Source organism: Octopus sinensis, linkage group LG1 (genome assembly GCF_006345805.1).
Source record: "Octopus sinensis linkage group LG1, ASM634580v1, whole genome shotgun sequence".
Lineage (NCBI taxonomy): Eukaryota > Metazoa > Mollusca > Cephalopoda > Octopoda > Octopodidae > Octopus > Octopus sinensis.
In genome coordinates, this window is record NC_042997.1 from 150,162,423 (window position 1) to 150,180,883 (window position 18,461).

The following is an 18,461-nucleotide window of genomic DNA, read 5'->3' on the forward strand; positions in this document are numbered from 1 at the left end:
TGATCCCTGCTGTACTCTTTCACTACAATGGCGGTGCCCCAGCATGGCCACAGCTCAAGAGCTGAAACTGGAAAAACAAAAACAAAAACAAACAAACATGCATGTAGTTCATGTTTGAAGCTCCGATGAAGACCAAAGTGATACGCAATCATTCAGCTATGAGGGTATTGCATCTTATAGCAGAAAAGCTCTACCAGCTGATGAAGTTAATGACATAGCGGCAAAATTTCATCTTTTCCTTTGCCATTTTATGAACATGCGTACACAAATACATGCATATATTTGGTGTAGCGTATTACTTTTCAAGGCGTACAAGTAGCACACAAACAACTGTCTATATACACAATACACATGACATATTTGGTGGGCGATTATTGGTAAGAGTTAAACATATTTTACATTCGCTCTTTGTCTTTCTCCCTCTCTCTCTCTCTGTATACATACATATATATACTTATATATATATATTTATCCTTCACAACTCTATACGTGCGCCAACATACACTTCTGGCCTTCGTGCACAAGGACGCATGAATACAGCCAGTTCCAACACTGTGTAAATCCTGTGAATCCATATCCTTTGAATCATTGCAGTATTTTGCACACACACACACACGCGCGAATACGTCATGGGTTAGCTGACCGAAACTCCGAAGTCACTGACAGCAACATTCTTGTTCGAGATATATAATATATATATATATATATATATATATATATATATATATATATATATATATATATATATATATATATATGGCTTACTCTACGAAAGTATAGAGCAGCCAATGAGATTAATGTCAAATTCTTTTTATTATTATAAATGAACATTAAAACAAACATTATATATATATACATATATATATACTGTTCTACATTTTATCGACAAATTATTCATTGAAAACTTGGCAAATAGTTCTAAAATGAATTCGTTTATGTATTTTAAATAACTAGTCTTTACTTTTATATCGGATAAACATATCATTAAAAGTTAAAAGTATTGATTCATTCACACTTTAATGAAATATCAGTTTTTCCAAAATTAATAAACATTTCTATTAAAACGATCTATATTACGCTGGAATATTCTACGCTTCTTTCTTCCGCTTTAAGTTTCATAATAATTAACTCTACGTAAGTATATTAATTCATCGGAGCATAATGGTTACCATGTAATATCCGGTTCAATTCACCGTTATTCTACAAAAAAAAAGCATGCATAAGTAAGTTGAGAGACAGTAGATAATGACATTCTCGGTATATTATATCCGAAAGAAAGATGGGATGACCAGGACTAGCCTTCAATTACAGATCAACTCGAGAGATTATGACATGGAGCAGGATCAAAGCATCATGAATGCAGTGAAAATGATTAGAGAACTCAGATTTATAAAACTGGTTATTTCCAAACTTTTCAGTGGTTAACCTGAGATGATATGTTGAAATCATTGGCAAAGGCACAGCCGTCACTGTCTGATTATGAAGCTTGCTTCCCAACCATGTCATACTGGGTTCAGTCCCATTTCGAATCACCTTGGGTAAGTGTTTTGGACTATGGCTCCGGGATGATCAAAGATTTTTCAAATGATTTGGCAGACGGAAACAGAAACAAGCCCATTATATGTATACATCTATGTATGTATTTCTACTTGCGCTTGTCGCAAACCACTTCTTATCAACCACTGTTGGTTTTTTTATTTCCTTGTAATTTAATGGTTCGGCAAAAGACGCCAATAGATGATGCACTAGGTTTTGAAATTGTAAATACCGGGATCGATTCGTTCGACTATACCCTTCAAGGCGATATCACAGAATAGCTTCTTACTGTAAAACGGTGTTACAGAAATAAAATATAGGTCTTCTCCCAGTTAAACAGTACAGTTTTGTCTACAATCAGAAACAAATAGCATTCAGGTTCACATACTTTTCAGGAATTCATTTCTCACTGGCAGTTACTTCCTACGGTGAAAGCAGATAGCCAAAAATCAAGATATTCATGCATATTATTAATACACATATGTCTTCCTTTCAAACCGCAACTTCAGAATTTTGAAAGCAATTCCCTCTCTTCCAAGTATGTGATACATATATATGTATTTGCCTGTGTGTGTCTGAGCGTTATGCATATATACAATGGCATGTATGCTTATGAATACACGTTTGTACACATTTATGTACTTGCAAGTGTTAATGTGCTGAAAATAGTAACGTGTCAATTAATACATATAAATTCATAAAATAGGTACAAGACTGAAACTAGTACTCGAACTGATATTATTGACAAAAGACACTTGGAAGCCGTGCTGGAGAATGGCCACACTCGAACATCTAAAACCAGTAAAAGGAAGAGCAGCTATATGTCTCTCTGTCTATGTATCTTGATGTATGTGCCATTCAAAACACATTACTACTATTTATTATTATTGTTTACAAACAATACACAATGCTTCAAGCGAACTACAATATTCTCCTATATATATATAATGTTGAGGATGGCAAAATATTGTGGTTTACCATCCAATAGCACTTCGAACATCCACTGCAGAGGATGGAAATAACAATATCAAAACGTATGTAGGAAATACATTATATAGATTGCATCATGTGCTTATCATAATTCTTCTCACATTTTCACTGAATATTATAAACTGCAATACTGCTGATATAGCAGTAACCACTTCGCTTTATTCGAAAGAGTCTAGTTGCTGATACGCTACGTGGAACTCTAAATTGGCCAGTCACTGTCGTACATACAACTGCACGCATATGATAAGTATATATTATATATATATATATATATATATATATATATATATGAAAATAGAGGCGCGCATGCGCATACATACGTTATATATATATATATATATATATATTATATATATATATATATATATATATATATATACGAATGTGTGCATATGCAGTCCCTAAAACACAAGCAATAATAATAATAATAATAATAATAATAATAATAATAATAATAATAATAATAATAATGATAATAATAATAATAATAATAAAGACAGTAAAATAAGGAACCAAACGTGTTGAATAACGATATCCGCCTAATTAAAGTGACACCGCAGAGAAAAGAAGTGTCAAGTTATATTCCTTTCAAATTTTCATTCACTCGAGTACTTTACCATCTTACGGTTGTTTGCGTGAGAATTCTTTAGAATCCCTATAAAGGAACTTAACGATAAAACAACTGTGAAGAATCTAACATACTATGTTAAGCTTCTTCAAATTTCCCAGCAACTGGCAACAGTGCGCGCGCGCGTACACATAGACATATACACACGGGATAACTATTTAAAATTTATTTTCCTAATAACTTTTCGAGTTAATTTATATACTTAAAATTGTAAGTGTATTCCGGTTTCATCTAGTTTTTTTAAAGATCGTAGTGGTACATTATTAATAGATATTGCGAATTTATTATTATTATTATTATTATTATTATTATTATTATTATTATTATTAAGGCGGCGAGTTGGTAGAATCGTTAGTACGCTGGACCAAATGCTTAGCGGTATTTCGTCCGCCGCTACATCATGAATTCGAATTCCGCTGAGCTCAACTTTGCCTTTCATCCTTTCGATTTCGATAGAATAAATCGACTAATCCACTGTCCCAAAATTGTCTACCCTTGTGGCAAAATTTGAAACCTTTATTATTATTATTGAGTGGGAGAGCACTGCATGCCTTCAAAGGGACATTGGGGTAAAATATACGAAGCCCAATATACCCATCGTGACTACACGTCTGATATGGGTACACCAGGCACATGCATCACAACCATATATGCATGCGATATAATGATAACATCTCAAGATAAACAGTGCATGACCTTGCATGTGGGGCCCAGTTAGAATCTTCCTGAGGTGGAGTTGCCTATTTTGTTCAAAAGGTCCCTGAATAAGGGTTATTTAAGGATGTTGAACGAAACACCCATGTTTCCAGAGGTGAATTATCCAAACTCCAAAGAATTCCTCTCAGCATATGTCTATGATGCTCACCCACTACTTCTGCTCGTGATCAAAGATGCATATATCATCAGCCACTAAGGGACATGCTCAACTAGTTTAAGTCAAACAACTGACTAGCAAATCTGTAGTATTAAGCAGAATATTTGCTGTAGCCCGTCTTTTATAACAAGTCAAAACAGTCTACATGATTACACTTCCAGTCAGTTAAGATCAGAAGCCATGAGAGCTACTGTCTGCTACTGCATCAGGGCTTAAGTATTGCATCATCATCATCATCATCATCATCATCATCATCATCATCATCATTATTATTATTATTATTATTATTATTATTATTATTATTATTATTATATGAGGTGATCTTCTGAACAAAGACGTATTCGTTCTGATCGTTAACATCAGATTTCTTTCAGCATTTAGAATATATATTTTCCGTAATTATGGTATGAGTCTATTCACTAGGTAGCTCTAGCTAGCTTCGTAAACAGCTTTCTATTTTAGTTTGCTTGTAATATAACTTTTATGGCTAAACACTGAGATAATTAGTCTATCGCATAAAGAAAATCGAGCTAAGGGAAATAATCAAAATAAACGAAAAACCATCGATGAAAAACATTATACAAGTATTAATGCACGGAAAATTTGTTCATCAGTATTTCTTGAGGAATTCAAATTTCCTATTTAAAGAACGGAAGCAAGAGCCTATTTGTAATCATTAGCAACTCATAATAAAATGGGATATAATTACAAAAATAATTAATAAAATATACTAATTATCATGCTTAAAAGAAATATGGTCGTTGTTAGTGAGGTCTTTGTCGGCAACGAACTTGTTTGAGCGGTTTGAATTCTCTTGGTCTACTTTTTGTTTTGCGTTGTAGTGATGCCTTTTTGTACATGCACGGTAAGCTGTCTGCAAAATGTAGCATCTGTCCAACTATGTTAATAAATACAATCTTGGCGTTTACTATTTAAAGTTGTACAAACATATTGGCAAATGACATTAATTATCGAAAATTGAATGGGCGGTATCCAAGCTTTGTGGTCTTTTGATAGTGACTTTGATAATTACTTTGTTTTTGTAGTACATTAATAATATATGATGACGGAATATAATGCATATAATATTCTGTTGGATGATATTGAAAATAACATAATCACCTATCCTATATCCAGTGTTATTTTGTTCATATATTACATATTGCGTGGATCATTTGTTATAACTAGGTATTTTGATTGCTGTGTTTACTGTGTTCATTTTGTTTCTGCGCTGCTATGTAATTTGGTATATTAAATTCTTTGTATTCCAATTGTTCATTACAATTTCATTTATTCTGTAATAATTATTTTAATTATATTTTGTTTGCAGTGCTTCATTTGTGGAGGAGAATCTAAAGGCTCTTCTGAGTAAAGGATTTTACACATATCTATGTGGACATTCACTAACTCCATGTAAGTAATCGCATTTATTTATAAATCGTGTCAGTATAACTTGTAGAAAATTTGTGCTTGTTTTTTCAACCGCCGGGTAAACATTATTGTATAAGGTCAGCATAGAAAACTTATCAAATGTATGCACGACCGCGCATTGCATTTCCACACGTGGATAAATGAATGGAACCGTCATTTGTGTCTAGAACTGTATTTCCTAAACAAGATTTTCGATATCGCTAAACATTCAGTAATTTTGTTTCTTAGACATTTGCGTTCACCTCACTGTAAAGCATCAGGCAAGAACATATGTGCCCGTTTGTGTTTAATACTTTGGGAAATAGGGTAAGATACCGAAATTTAGTAACAGAATTTATTTCGACATTTAGAAATTTATCTTATATGAAAAAATAGTAATAAACTGTAGAATGTGATAGGAATCGTTTTATAGATTAGTAATCTACAATTAATAATTACATATATGTGTATGGTTGTGTATTTTACTTGACTACAATTGTATATCTTCCTGAGATTTGAAAGAATGGGAAACTAGACGATTCTATTTACAGAGAAGCACATGTTTACTCCAGAATTGTTCAGCACGTCTGTATATTAGCTCATATGTGCATGAGTACTTGTCTGTAGTTTTTGTGTGTGGGGGTAGAGTGCAATAATTGGCTGACTTTTTAAATAACAACACCTACAGCTTTCTAAGCTACTAGCAATCTCCCTAGACATTGCAATTAATTGGCAAGAGATAAAATATACGATTTGTTTAACTTATTCTGGAAATAAACAAAAGCAGAAAGTTGATTCTCGTGTATGTATGTATGTTTGTATGTATAAAATTTTATTCATATATATATATATATATGTGAAATTTTATATTTACTTTTAGTTTTATTGTAAAAGAAGGGATAATACACCTGAAGTAATATACGTTCATGCAAGAGAATATCCTGGTAAAATGCGTATAAAATTAAAATCTTTTGATCACAAACTACAGAAATAATACCATTGCGTTGGTGCAGAAGAGATATTATTAGATTCGGGCGTGACTTACTTTATGTCGTTTTATGTTTCAAACACTAAGAGTATAGGTATGATCAGACACAGACACATTTTCCTCTCGGCATTAAGAATTTAATTTTTGATATAAAAACATAGGCTATTTGTTCATTCCTGCAATAAGGAAAAAAGGTAATTAAGTGTATAAATTCATATAAATTTATATATGAGAGCAACGTCACATGGAGAAAGAACAAAAGATGTCGCTTTAAAAGGGAAGGTTACTACTTAACGGACACGAAATATGTTATTCGAAACGTTAGTGGTGAACAGTGATGATGAGAGCTCAAAAATGCTTTGGTGAATATATACTTTATTTGTGGATTGATAATGCTATATGCTCAATACCGCATTTAGTGATATATATATATATATATATATATATATTATATATATATATATATTATATATATATATATATATATATATATATATCACCGTGATCACCGTGACCGACCAGGCTATCAGATGTTGCTACACATCGCTGGTCAGATTGCGCTTCGCATTGTTTTAGCCTTCAAATGACGCCACCCCGCTGACTAAGCGAGCAGGCCAACAGAAGAAAGAGTGAAAGAAAGTTTTGGCGGAAGAGATCAGCAGGGATCGCCACAGCACCGTGGAGCTTTAGGTGTTTTCGCTCAATAAACTCTCACCACGCCCGGTCTGGGAATCGAAACCGAGATCCTACGACCGCGAGTCCGTTGCCCTAACCACTGGGCCATTGCGCCTGCACACACACACACACACACACATTCTTTATTCGTGGAGTTAACAAGGCAACCAAAAGTTTCATGTCAAGAGATAATTGTTTAAACGTGCTACATGTATGTGTTGTTACTCGTCCCCTTATTGTATGAGAAAATCACTTCGTATGAAACCATTGGTTGACTTGTTAACCCGCAAATAAAGTAATATACATGTATCCAAATGTGAGTGCCATCATTTCTTGAAACTTAACACTAGGGCAGAATACTCTCAGTTCTTACACCAGTAATATAGTCGCTTGCATAAGACTGCAATGAGGAAAGACCAAATACCACACACAGACATATAGCTTTCATTGTATATTATTGCACTCTACCTAAAAGTAGTGTCGTACATCGTTTCGCTTAACCTCACTTCACATGAGAACGGCACTACCGTTGTTTATATTTGCTATGAGTGTGTACAAACACAAACATATATTTTGTGCCTGAGAGTGTAGATGTGTACATACCTATATATATATGTATGTGTGTGTGTGTGTTTGTGTGTGTGTGTGTGTTTGCGTGTGCGTATTAATACTATATAAGCCATAATATATACATTCATATATATAAAGACATGTATGTATTAATAATACACACACACACACACACACATATATATATATATGAACATATATATACATTTATCTATGCGTATGTGTCTATACTATTGTACATAAATATATATTTTTGAAGTATATATGTATATTTCTGCGGATATTTGAGTTTGTGTATATAAATATGGCTGTATGTGTGCATATATAATACATGTATATAGTGTGTGTGGTGTGCATATGTTGTGTTTGTCTATATATATATATATTCGTATATACAATACAATTGCATGCATGTGTTCTTATATATAGAAATGCGATTTTATGTGTGTGTTTTTGCAACGCACCTAATACACAGCTGCGCTGTAAATGTCTATTTGACAATGTCTCAATATCAATATCTATAAAGAAATTCCAAAAATGAAAATCAGATTATCAACAATATATATGTTCCATATCTCGTCACTAATCGCATAGTTAAGTAAATTGATACATTGCTATGTACATGAAACATGAAACATTCACCTATTCTACAACATACAGTATCTTATGGTTCACCAGATTCTTTCAAAGATTTACAAAGTGAATCGCATCGAGGTTTTCCTTTCATATGACTATTTATGGTTTTTCTATTCTGGTGCAATACGATAATTGAATTTATTCACTTCATATAAACTTTATAGTAATCCTACTTTATGAAGTAATACCGTTTCTTCCATACGTAGGTAACACGGATACAAATCACAAATGTTTAGAGAAATAAAAGCCATGAAGTCCTACGCATATATATATATATATAAACACATAATATTGAAAGTGAGCACGTGTTGTATTCAATTTCTCAAACATACATATGTGTATCGTATTTGTTACTTAGGGCACACATGACAATATAAACTCATTGATTTAGCTAGGGATATTTGTATATATGTAAGTATATATATAAATGTGTATGTATGTTTTTATTTGTTTGTAGGTGTGCCTATGTTTCATGTGAACATTTGTACACGTAGGTGCACCTGTATATACGCAAGTGTGCATGCATATACGTTAGTCTATGTATATACTTACATGTTTTCGTATATAAGTATTCATTTCCACATGCTCATCTGTGTGAATATTACAGCGATTCTTTTAGTCAAATACAAATGCAAACGTATTTTATGCTATTGATGCGGAGGTAAACGTTTAAGGGCATTTCTTAACGGTTCGTTTCCCGGTAGTTGATCACTCCTCAAACAAGTCCCTCCCAGCGGGTCAGCTAGTAAATAAAGCAGGCTTAAGGCGAACTGATTTATTTGCATATTAGCGCTTTTGACTGCTCTTCATTAATTAGCATTTTTGTACAAAACACAGCGTAAATCAGAATTATTGAAATATATCTAAACAATACAAAGCCTCACGGTATGGTGAATAATTACCGAAACATCATGTGTATGTTATGTGCAGTAAAACAGGGTAGATAATCGTTTGATAGATTGTTACTGATTAGGGATGAAATCTTGAGGATTATAGAAGGAATTATGGAACGATTCGTCTGTAGACTAACACCCTCACTTTGCTACGCATTAACAGCTTAAAAATAAAGTATTACCAGTGTTACTTTTACACACAATAAGGATTTGTAATATTGAAATTTAGTTCAGTTCTGCTGATTTACGCTTTGCTGTTGCATAACACACACAATCACACGTACATTAACCAGAACATGGTTCGTGTTGGATACACTTCAAGAAAGAAATCAGTGCATTATAATGTGGAATCGATATTGCTTTGACTGTACAGTTTCTCCACTACATCCATGTATTCCTTCAAAGGCGTTTGAATATATTCAAATTTCATTGAGATAATTGTACAGTTGTGTGACATCACGTAGTTATTATATACTCATACAAATATTCTTACAAATATACATATATAATTGATTTTTATACGTATGCTTGTATGAATACATACTATAAGACATCATAATGTTGTCTAAAATCCCCATCTAAATCTGATCAATTTTATTTTGTATATTGAAATCTTAGTCAGTGTAGGAACGGCCATTTCTAGTGAACGCCTTCAGATCTGTTAAAAACGGCTGGAATTTTATCCTCACACTGTGTAATTGAGTCGAATACTCACAACAAAGATTATGCTCTCCTTAAGTGTCATGTAGTTTCGTTAAATCGGGTTATGAATTAAGTCTATTGACCTGCATGCAGATCGAACCGATCCTTACATAGGATTCATACAATTTCCTTCAAGTAAATGTCAATAACAAAGTTTTGGTAGATCTGAGGCTACAGCAGAATATTGATATGCTGGGCGATCAGTTTGATTTTGATACCTGCGTCTCCATGTACAATTCAAATTTTCTAACCCTCTGGGTGTGTGCCTGTAAGGGTCTAAGCGGTGAGCTTGTGAAAGCAGCTAAGTTTTTCTCAAACCTCACTCCACTATTTTCAATATGACAGGAACACATGATACTGTATTACATGTTTTTAAAATAAAAGGAGTGTTGCAACATTATTGCTTTCTAATGATAGGTCTAACCTATCGCAATTGACCTCATGTTAAAAGAAAAAATTTGGAACAGCAATAATTTGTCCAGCAGTATTCTTTAGTTAAGGTATGATGTCACTGTTAGGCGTAAGACTCACCATGATCGTTAGATTGTTGGTTCGATTCTCGCACCGAGCAGTCTCTTATGTTCTTGTGTGGTCGTAACAGAAACTTCTTTGATCATATGTGTTTCTTGATTAGTTTGGTGCAACATATTATCCTTAGAAGTTTAACAACTTAGCCTGTATGCAGTTGCTCCATCTGATAAGATTAGCAACCAAATTGCACACAAATGGTTCCTAACCGTAAAGGAAAGATGCATGCTGCATCTAAAGCAACATTATAATAATTTGAATTTAAAGCAAACAATACCAGCTGAATCGTTTTCAGGATATGTATACTCAGTCAGTGTTGATTTCGGGTTAAAACAGCAATTGCTTAAAAAACTGAAGGATATTGATATGTTCGAATTTATTTCTATCTAGTATTGTGAAGAAAAAAAATGTTTCTCGTACATGTAAGATAAAAGAAGTCAACGTTCTATTCATCTTTGTAGTCCTCTAGCCTCAAAACAAAAATCAGTTACTAAAATTATTTTTTAATTACATTTAAATAAATCGTGAAGATAAACCAAGTTTATTTGATAAAGACATTCTGAAATTGGGTTAATTTAATTAAAAAGAATGATGAATTAAATAATCTTAATAATGTAGTTAGAAATATTAGTTGAAATCATAAGCTTAATCCATTTTTAGCTTTCTGTCTTTTCAGTTGTATTTATTCATTCATTTATTGGTTAGTCATTCAACACACTGTTTGCTTTTTTTCCCCCTTTTTCTTTTTCAACAAATTCTAAATCTAGATTTGAAAAAAAGCTTTGGGACATGTAAATAGATATTTTAACTTAATGACTCGACTAAGTAGTAAAGCTGGTCTTCAAATTTACGTTCAACAGAATCTCGCTCACTTAGTTTATAAACTCTAATGGTAGCAGTTAGATTCCATCTATTGAATACAGTATCTTTTTTCGCAAGTCAAAGATTCCGATGTCTGCCCCCTCCATATCCTACGAAGGAAACAATCCTATTTTCTTAATTAGATAATTCATTTCACCAGTTTAAGAGACTATAATTTCATTTGGCTTTAGATAGTCATTTTAGCGTTTTAAATAAACAATTCTTTTCTGAGTACATTTAAAAAAATTTGAGTTATTTTTTTATACTATTTTTAAATTCGTTTATTTTAGCTAAAATTTCTTCTAAAATTAGTCTTTAGATTTAAAATATTTATTTGTTTATTTCCATCCTCAGAAAAAAAAGTAAAAAAATAAACGATAGCTCATCTTGATTTCAGCTGTATTCAATTCTTAGTAACTTTCTTTTGTAATTCAACAAAACTGCGTTTATTCGCCTCATTTATAATTTCTTTTATTGTGTTTTATTATCAAGTAGTTAAATAATTTAATGTTTCCTAAAGTTTATTTATATTTCACCCTTGACAGTTTTTGTATTGCCTTAATAATATAAACGAGCCTGGAAAATATTTTAAAGAAATAACAAAATTCTCACATAGTGTTTGTTTATTATTTGATTTGATTCATATAAACAATCATTGTTTTAGAACGAAGTAAAAGGAACGCTGTCCATAGTTATTGTTCAGCTTTTAGTTTTGTAGAGCGATGCGTGTAAATGGAGTAGTCGAATAACATTTACATAGAGCTGTTATTCTAGAGAAGGTTAGGATGAAACGTTTAGCATACAGCATTCAATTCAAAATGAAATGAATTAGACAAAGCAGATGTGTCATGTGTCTCCGGCGGATATTTTACATAACTAGTTACTTCAAAGGAACAAGGATGTTTTGTAGTAACGGTAGAAGTAACACAAACAGGACGTGACACGGCAGGAGCTTGTTGGTGAGCAACATTTTGTTAGGTAACCAGATATGGCTGTTCTCTGGCACCAAAAATAATATTTGTTCTTTCACTATTATACCAATTTCAATCATTTGGCTGCTATCACGCATGCGCTTTGATTTAATGATTTTTCTCCAAAAGTTATTTAAAGTCTTATTTTATCGATCTCTTTAAAACGAAGTTTGGAGGGATATATCCCAACATCACTTACCAAGTTATCAAGCGGCGTGAGACAATCACAATATATATGCGTGTTGTGTACACAAACACACACACGCCCGGACACACACATACACACACATCTTCGCAGTTTCCATCTTCCAAATTCACTCGCTAAATATCAGTCGGTGTTATAGTACAAGACATTTGCCCAACGTAGTGAATTCGAAGTGCGAATTGCGAAGTGAGCTTCTTAGCTACACAGCCATACCTGCACATATATCATATTGTCTGGAGAGAAATCTTACTCTATTACTACATCATTCAAAATCATTGCATATATTTACCAGTAGACTTGGCGTACGTTAGAATTCTGAAACACATAGGTTATATTACAAAATATACTTTTTTTAAAGGTGAAGTCAAGGGTAGAAGATCGGTACTTATGGAATCTTTAAGTTCTCATATACTAACGAGGAAGAAGAGAACTTGTTCTTGGAGCAGAAGCCAGTCCAGAGTGCTTACGGAAGATAGCAGTTTATTAAATACTTTAAGGAGGAGAAGGAGGTGGTGGTGTTAAGGTGGTCAATTGATTAAGTCTGTCACCTCGAAACTGGATGGCTCCTCTGATGTTTTTCCATACAGCTTCCATCTACTAGATTTCCTTGGTAAACCTATTGTGCAAGCAAACTTATAATAGCAGTCATTCCTAAGTCTGCTAAACTTGCCCGAGGCGCTAAACGATGGATTTGAACTCCAAACCATCTGGTTGTAATGAGAACGTCGTAACTGTACAGCGATATCTACGCTTTATCAATTTACAACTGAAGTTTAGCTTTCCTCCCAAGTTTACGTAAAATGGAGGACATATACATTTGGAGAGTATTATGTTTTTCTTCCTTAACCATAGCTTCATTTAACATTTGCTATTCAAAATGTTTACTAGATTCAGTCTGTTTAGGTATACAAGTATGTTTTGCCGTCAACTTTCCACTTTAGCAATATTTTTTTTATATAGTCATTGGTGATATTTGTTATTGTTCTTCTTTAAATTGTAAATCAGTTCTCATCGAAACTTTTGCTCTTCCCATTCATTTAGAAGTGTATAAGTCTATGTTGTATAATGTTCTCCTCTTCTCAAAAATTGTTGGATATGAATTGAGATTGATTTCAGTGCTATTTCTGTCAGGCCGATTAACCACATCGAGACAGATTCAGTAGTCTGACCTCACCTTTAGTGTTTCCATATGTAAAATTAGACTAGTAAACGATTTTATTACCCCAAAGCGTTTTCACTCAGTGTTTATCAATTATCTTAACATCACTGGAATAAATAAGTTAAGTACTTAGTTTTGTACAAGCATATTTATTCAATAGTGAAATACAATCGGAATGAAAAAGAACATGTTTTGATCAAATTGCGTCAGCTTGCTACAAAGAAATGCATATAATCTTAATTTTCACTCTGTGTCTCGTAAATATTTTAAGGAAAAAGAAAACAAATGTTTTTTTTCTATTTTTTGCACTTTTGATTTTCAATAACAAACAATTATTAATAATATTAATAATGCACTTATTGCTATGCTACATAATTAATTGATTAGAAAATGGTACATATATTTATTAAAAGCTTTTATTAATAAAAAAAAATGCAAAACAAGTTTCAGTTTACATTATTCACATATTTGGTTTTCTTACAACTTTCGGGAAATGCATAGAAAGAAAATTAATGGAAAATTGACAATTTTATGCTGTACTTTCCAATACTAATGGAAGCGACAGACATGGAAAATGTCCGGTATAATCTCAGATCAATGTCCAGTAGCTACTTCTACTTCAGATATATGGATTAAAACATCCTTATGATTTACTTTTACATCAATGTGGGGTCGATAATTAGCAAACAAAAATAAATAAAACGAACATAGATATTACAGGAAATGATCAAAAATTATTTGCGAAGTTAGCTGAATAGTAAGGAAACAAATCCTTGAAAACTGGTAAGATTTCCAGTTAGAAAAGTGTCTTTGAGTGGCTTTCTCCCCCCGCTGAGACCGGCTAGGTACTTAAAATATGCTCTCTAACTGAAGTATTTAGTTGTAAGAAGATTAAATATTTCAAAAGCAGGAAGAAATTGCTGCAGATTAAATCGAAGACCTTGATGCATCGTACTTGCCTTTATCCTGCTGCAAAGGGCATTTTTGTAGATGGAGTACAACGATCAATATTGCGGTATAGCACCAGGAGTCATTGAAATCGATCAATATACTGTTTGAGCTGCAAAATGTAGGATATGGAAACAAAGGTAGAAAGGAGAGGAAACATTCTATTTCGTTCTCCAATATTTGAATTGATTTTAATTTAGATTTGCAGGGATGCAAACAAATACATACGAAAATATTTCTATTATAATATATATATAACATAACATATATATGCGTGTGTGAGGAGGAGTGTGTGTGTGCGCGTACACACATATATATGATGATCAAATATGTACATACATATTATATACATATATCTATGTATGTCTGTATGTCTCTCTCTCTCTCTCTCTCTCTCTCTCTATATATATATATATATATATATATATATATATATATATATATACCAGGTGGTGCTATTAAGTTAGACATGGCCTGGGCCAATAATGGCCGAAACCTATCAAAGTATCAAAGTATCAAAGTATATATATATATATATATATATTTATAAAGGAAGATACATAAGTTTCTATAGGTTTATTATTTATATTATTTACATTTGACAGATATTTGTTCTCATCTTGTTTGTTATTAACCCAACGTTTCGGCTGATATGCCCTCCAGCCTTCATTAGGTGTCTTGGGGAAATTTCGAACCTGAGTTCGCATTCCTAAGATATCTTTCGATGTTATTATTATTATTATTATTATTATTATTATTATTATTATTATTATTATTATTATTATTATTATTATTATTATTATTATTATTATTCAGGTCACTACCTGGAATCGAACTCGGAATCTTGGAGTTAGCAGGCTGCGCTCTTAACCACTTACGAGCTCTGGCTGCTAACCCCAAGATTCCGAGTTCGATTCCTGGCAGTAACATGAATAATAATAATATCATCGAAAATTACCTTAGGAATGAGAACCCAGGTTCGAAATTTCCCCAAGATACCTTATGAAGGCTGGAGGGTATATCAGCCGAAACGTTTTGTTAACAACAAACAAGTTGAAGACAAATATCCATCAAATGTAAATAATGTACATAATTCCTCATCTCTTAAATATAGAATTGAATTCTATATATTTATAGGCATTTATATGCATATGCATGTGTGTGTGTACGCATCATTTGGCATACCAAGATGTATATTTAGTAACCTGAGGTACAATATAACATAATAGCTTAATCAGTACACTGAGTAGTCTATTGACGTTTCTACAAACATACCTGCTTTTGATGGTATTGCTGCTGCTGTTACCATTGTTGCCCTTGTAGCATTTAAAGAATATATGATCATTATCATCGCCATCAATATCATGATCATTATGATAGTCACCGTCGTTGCCATCATTATTATCATCAACCCATCTCTTACTGGCTTGCATCTTCTTAATAGTTAGCATCGTTATCTTCATCATCATTACAACAGTAAGTAGACTAATAGCGGGTCAGGCTTCCTACGCTTTTCCGCCAGAGCAAATAGGTTTTAAAATATTAATATAAATCGACTGTAATCCTCTTGCAAAGTGTGGCCATTGTTAATGTCTTGGAAAACATTTTCGCCAGAGCGACGATAAATTTTCAGAATCGGTAGGGCATTAATATATTACGTATTGTTCTATACGCCCTCTCCAATTTCTGAAGCTTGCTAACTTGTTTTCATGTGAAAGATGGAGTCAGCCATCAGCTAAGTCTATTGAGACACCCGTCGATCCGATATTTTTGACCGGGAAGGCCAGTCGGTCTTTATATGTTTGTTGGTGAACAAATATGAAAAGGCTGAAGTGAGGCATATTTGACTTGGGGTAAAGCTCATCTAAGATTTCAAGTTTAGACAGTGATGGAAAATGAGACTGCAAAGTGAAATCCTAATACCCAGCAAATATGGTTAAAGGTAGAAGAGAATGGAGACTATGGTCTGTATAAAGAAGCTGGTTCTGTGCATGCGCCTACAGTCTGGAGAATGATGACTGGGGAGCATATTTAACCTTAATGATCAAGGTGACCGTTGATTTAAGGGATTTGTATGAGTAGACATCGAAAGTCTTCCCACTACTTGGGAATATTTCTGTGTAACAATTTGTTTATATTCCTTTTTGCACGCATTATGCATATGTATATGATGTACGTATATAAACCCAAACGGTATGATCTTGTACTATTATTGAGTGAGAGAGAGCAGTGCTTGCCAACAAAGTGACACTGGGATACAAACACATGAATACCTGCCTGATAAGGTTACACCAGACACATTCATTACAACCATATGTGCACGATATGGTGATCTCATAACGAGATAGACAGTGCATGGCCTTGCAGGTGGATCCCAGTTAAATTTTTCTTCAAGTCGAGTATCCCATCCCGCTCCAAAGGTCCTTGCATAAAGCTTGCTTAAGGATATTGAACGAACACCCATGTTATCAAAGACGAATTCTTCAAACCCCAAAGAATTCCTCTGGACACATGGCTATGATGTTCCCCAAATACTTCTGCTCGTGATCAGAGATGCACATATTGTCAGCCAATAAGGGACATGCTCAACTGGTTAAAGTCAAACAACTGACAAGCTAATCTGTGGTATTGAGTAAAATTATTATTATTATTATTATTATTATTATTATCATTATTATTATTATATTATTATTATTATTATTATTATTATTATTATTATTATTATTATTATTATTATTATTATTATATTATTATTATTATATTATTATTATTATTATTATTATTATTATTATTTATTATTATTATTATTATTATTATTATTATTATTATTATTAAGAAGGCGGTGAGCTGGCAGAATCGTTAGCATACCGAGCAACATGCTTAGTGGAACTTCGTCTGTTCCCACGTTCTGAGTTCAAATTCCGTCGAGGTCGACTTTGCCTTTCGTCCTTTCAGGATCGAAAAAATCAAGTACCAGTGAAACACTGGGGTCGATGTAATCGAATAGTTCCCTCCCCACAAATTTCAATTCTAAGATTGTCTTTCGAGGTCCTCGTTTGTCAGGTGGATGAGATAAACTTCATCCTTTGCTTTTGCCGATTTATACTACGCAAATTTCCTTTCTGTTTTATTATTATGCAGTTTAAATATTTTATTTTTATTTTGTATCAGTTCCTTGTATGTAAATCACTATGTTTTATGTATATCGTTGTATTGTCTCTCTCTTCCGTCGCCCTGGTGGCAAATAAATCATTATCATCATCGTCGTTGTCATTCTTGTTAATATCAGTATTATTCATTTATTTATTATTGTTGTTGTTATTCTTGTCGCTGTCTAAGCGCAGACAGAGATTTCTCATTGTAATTCTACTGTCAAATCTAATGATGTTACATACTATAATAATGGCATGTTTTAGTCGAAATGAATATGACAGAAGTACACGACAGCAAGGCTAGAGTGATTGGACCTAATACAAATTTGTTTTTCAATCTTCGCTATTCTATTTCTCGGCTGTCATTTTGCATCATTGTAAAAATACATTTTCATATTTCGATCTAGTATTTAAATACTTTCTCATGAAAAGATATACAAGCGCTGTAAGTACGTGGATGTTTTTGTGGTTCTGTGACAGATTGCGTGTGCATGTGTGCGTTTCTGTTGTGTATGCGTATTGATGTTTTTTTGTTTATGCTTATAATGTACAAGTGTGTGTTTAATTCTATTTTTTTAAAACTGTGTATGCTGGTGTTTACTTACTTAAATCCATATACAAATATATATTCCTCTCTGCATGTGAAATGCGCACACACCTAAACTCCACATGTAAATATATGCACACATCTCTCTCTCTCTCTCTCTATATATATATATATATATATATATATAT

The 18,461-nt window shown here is 32.9% G+C and overlaps 1 protein-coding gene across 2 annotated transcripts in view; it reads left to right on the plus strand.

The window, feature by feature from the left end:
* Window positions 1–18,461, plus strand: part of LOC115210194 (toll-like receptor Tollo) — a 306,397-nt gene that overhangs the window by 93,498 nt on the left and 194,438 nt on the right. For both annotated transcript variants that reach the window (XM_029778665.2, XM_036505668.1), the window contains exon 2: window positions 5,359–5,441. The gene's annotated coding sequence lies outside the window, so the exon portion shown is untranslated. The remainder of the gene's footprint in view (window positions 1–5,358; window positions 5,442–18,461) is intronic.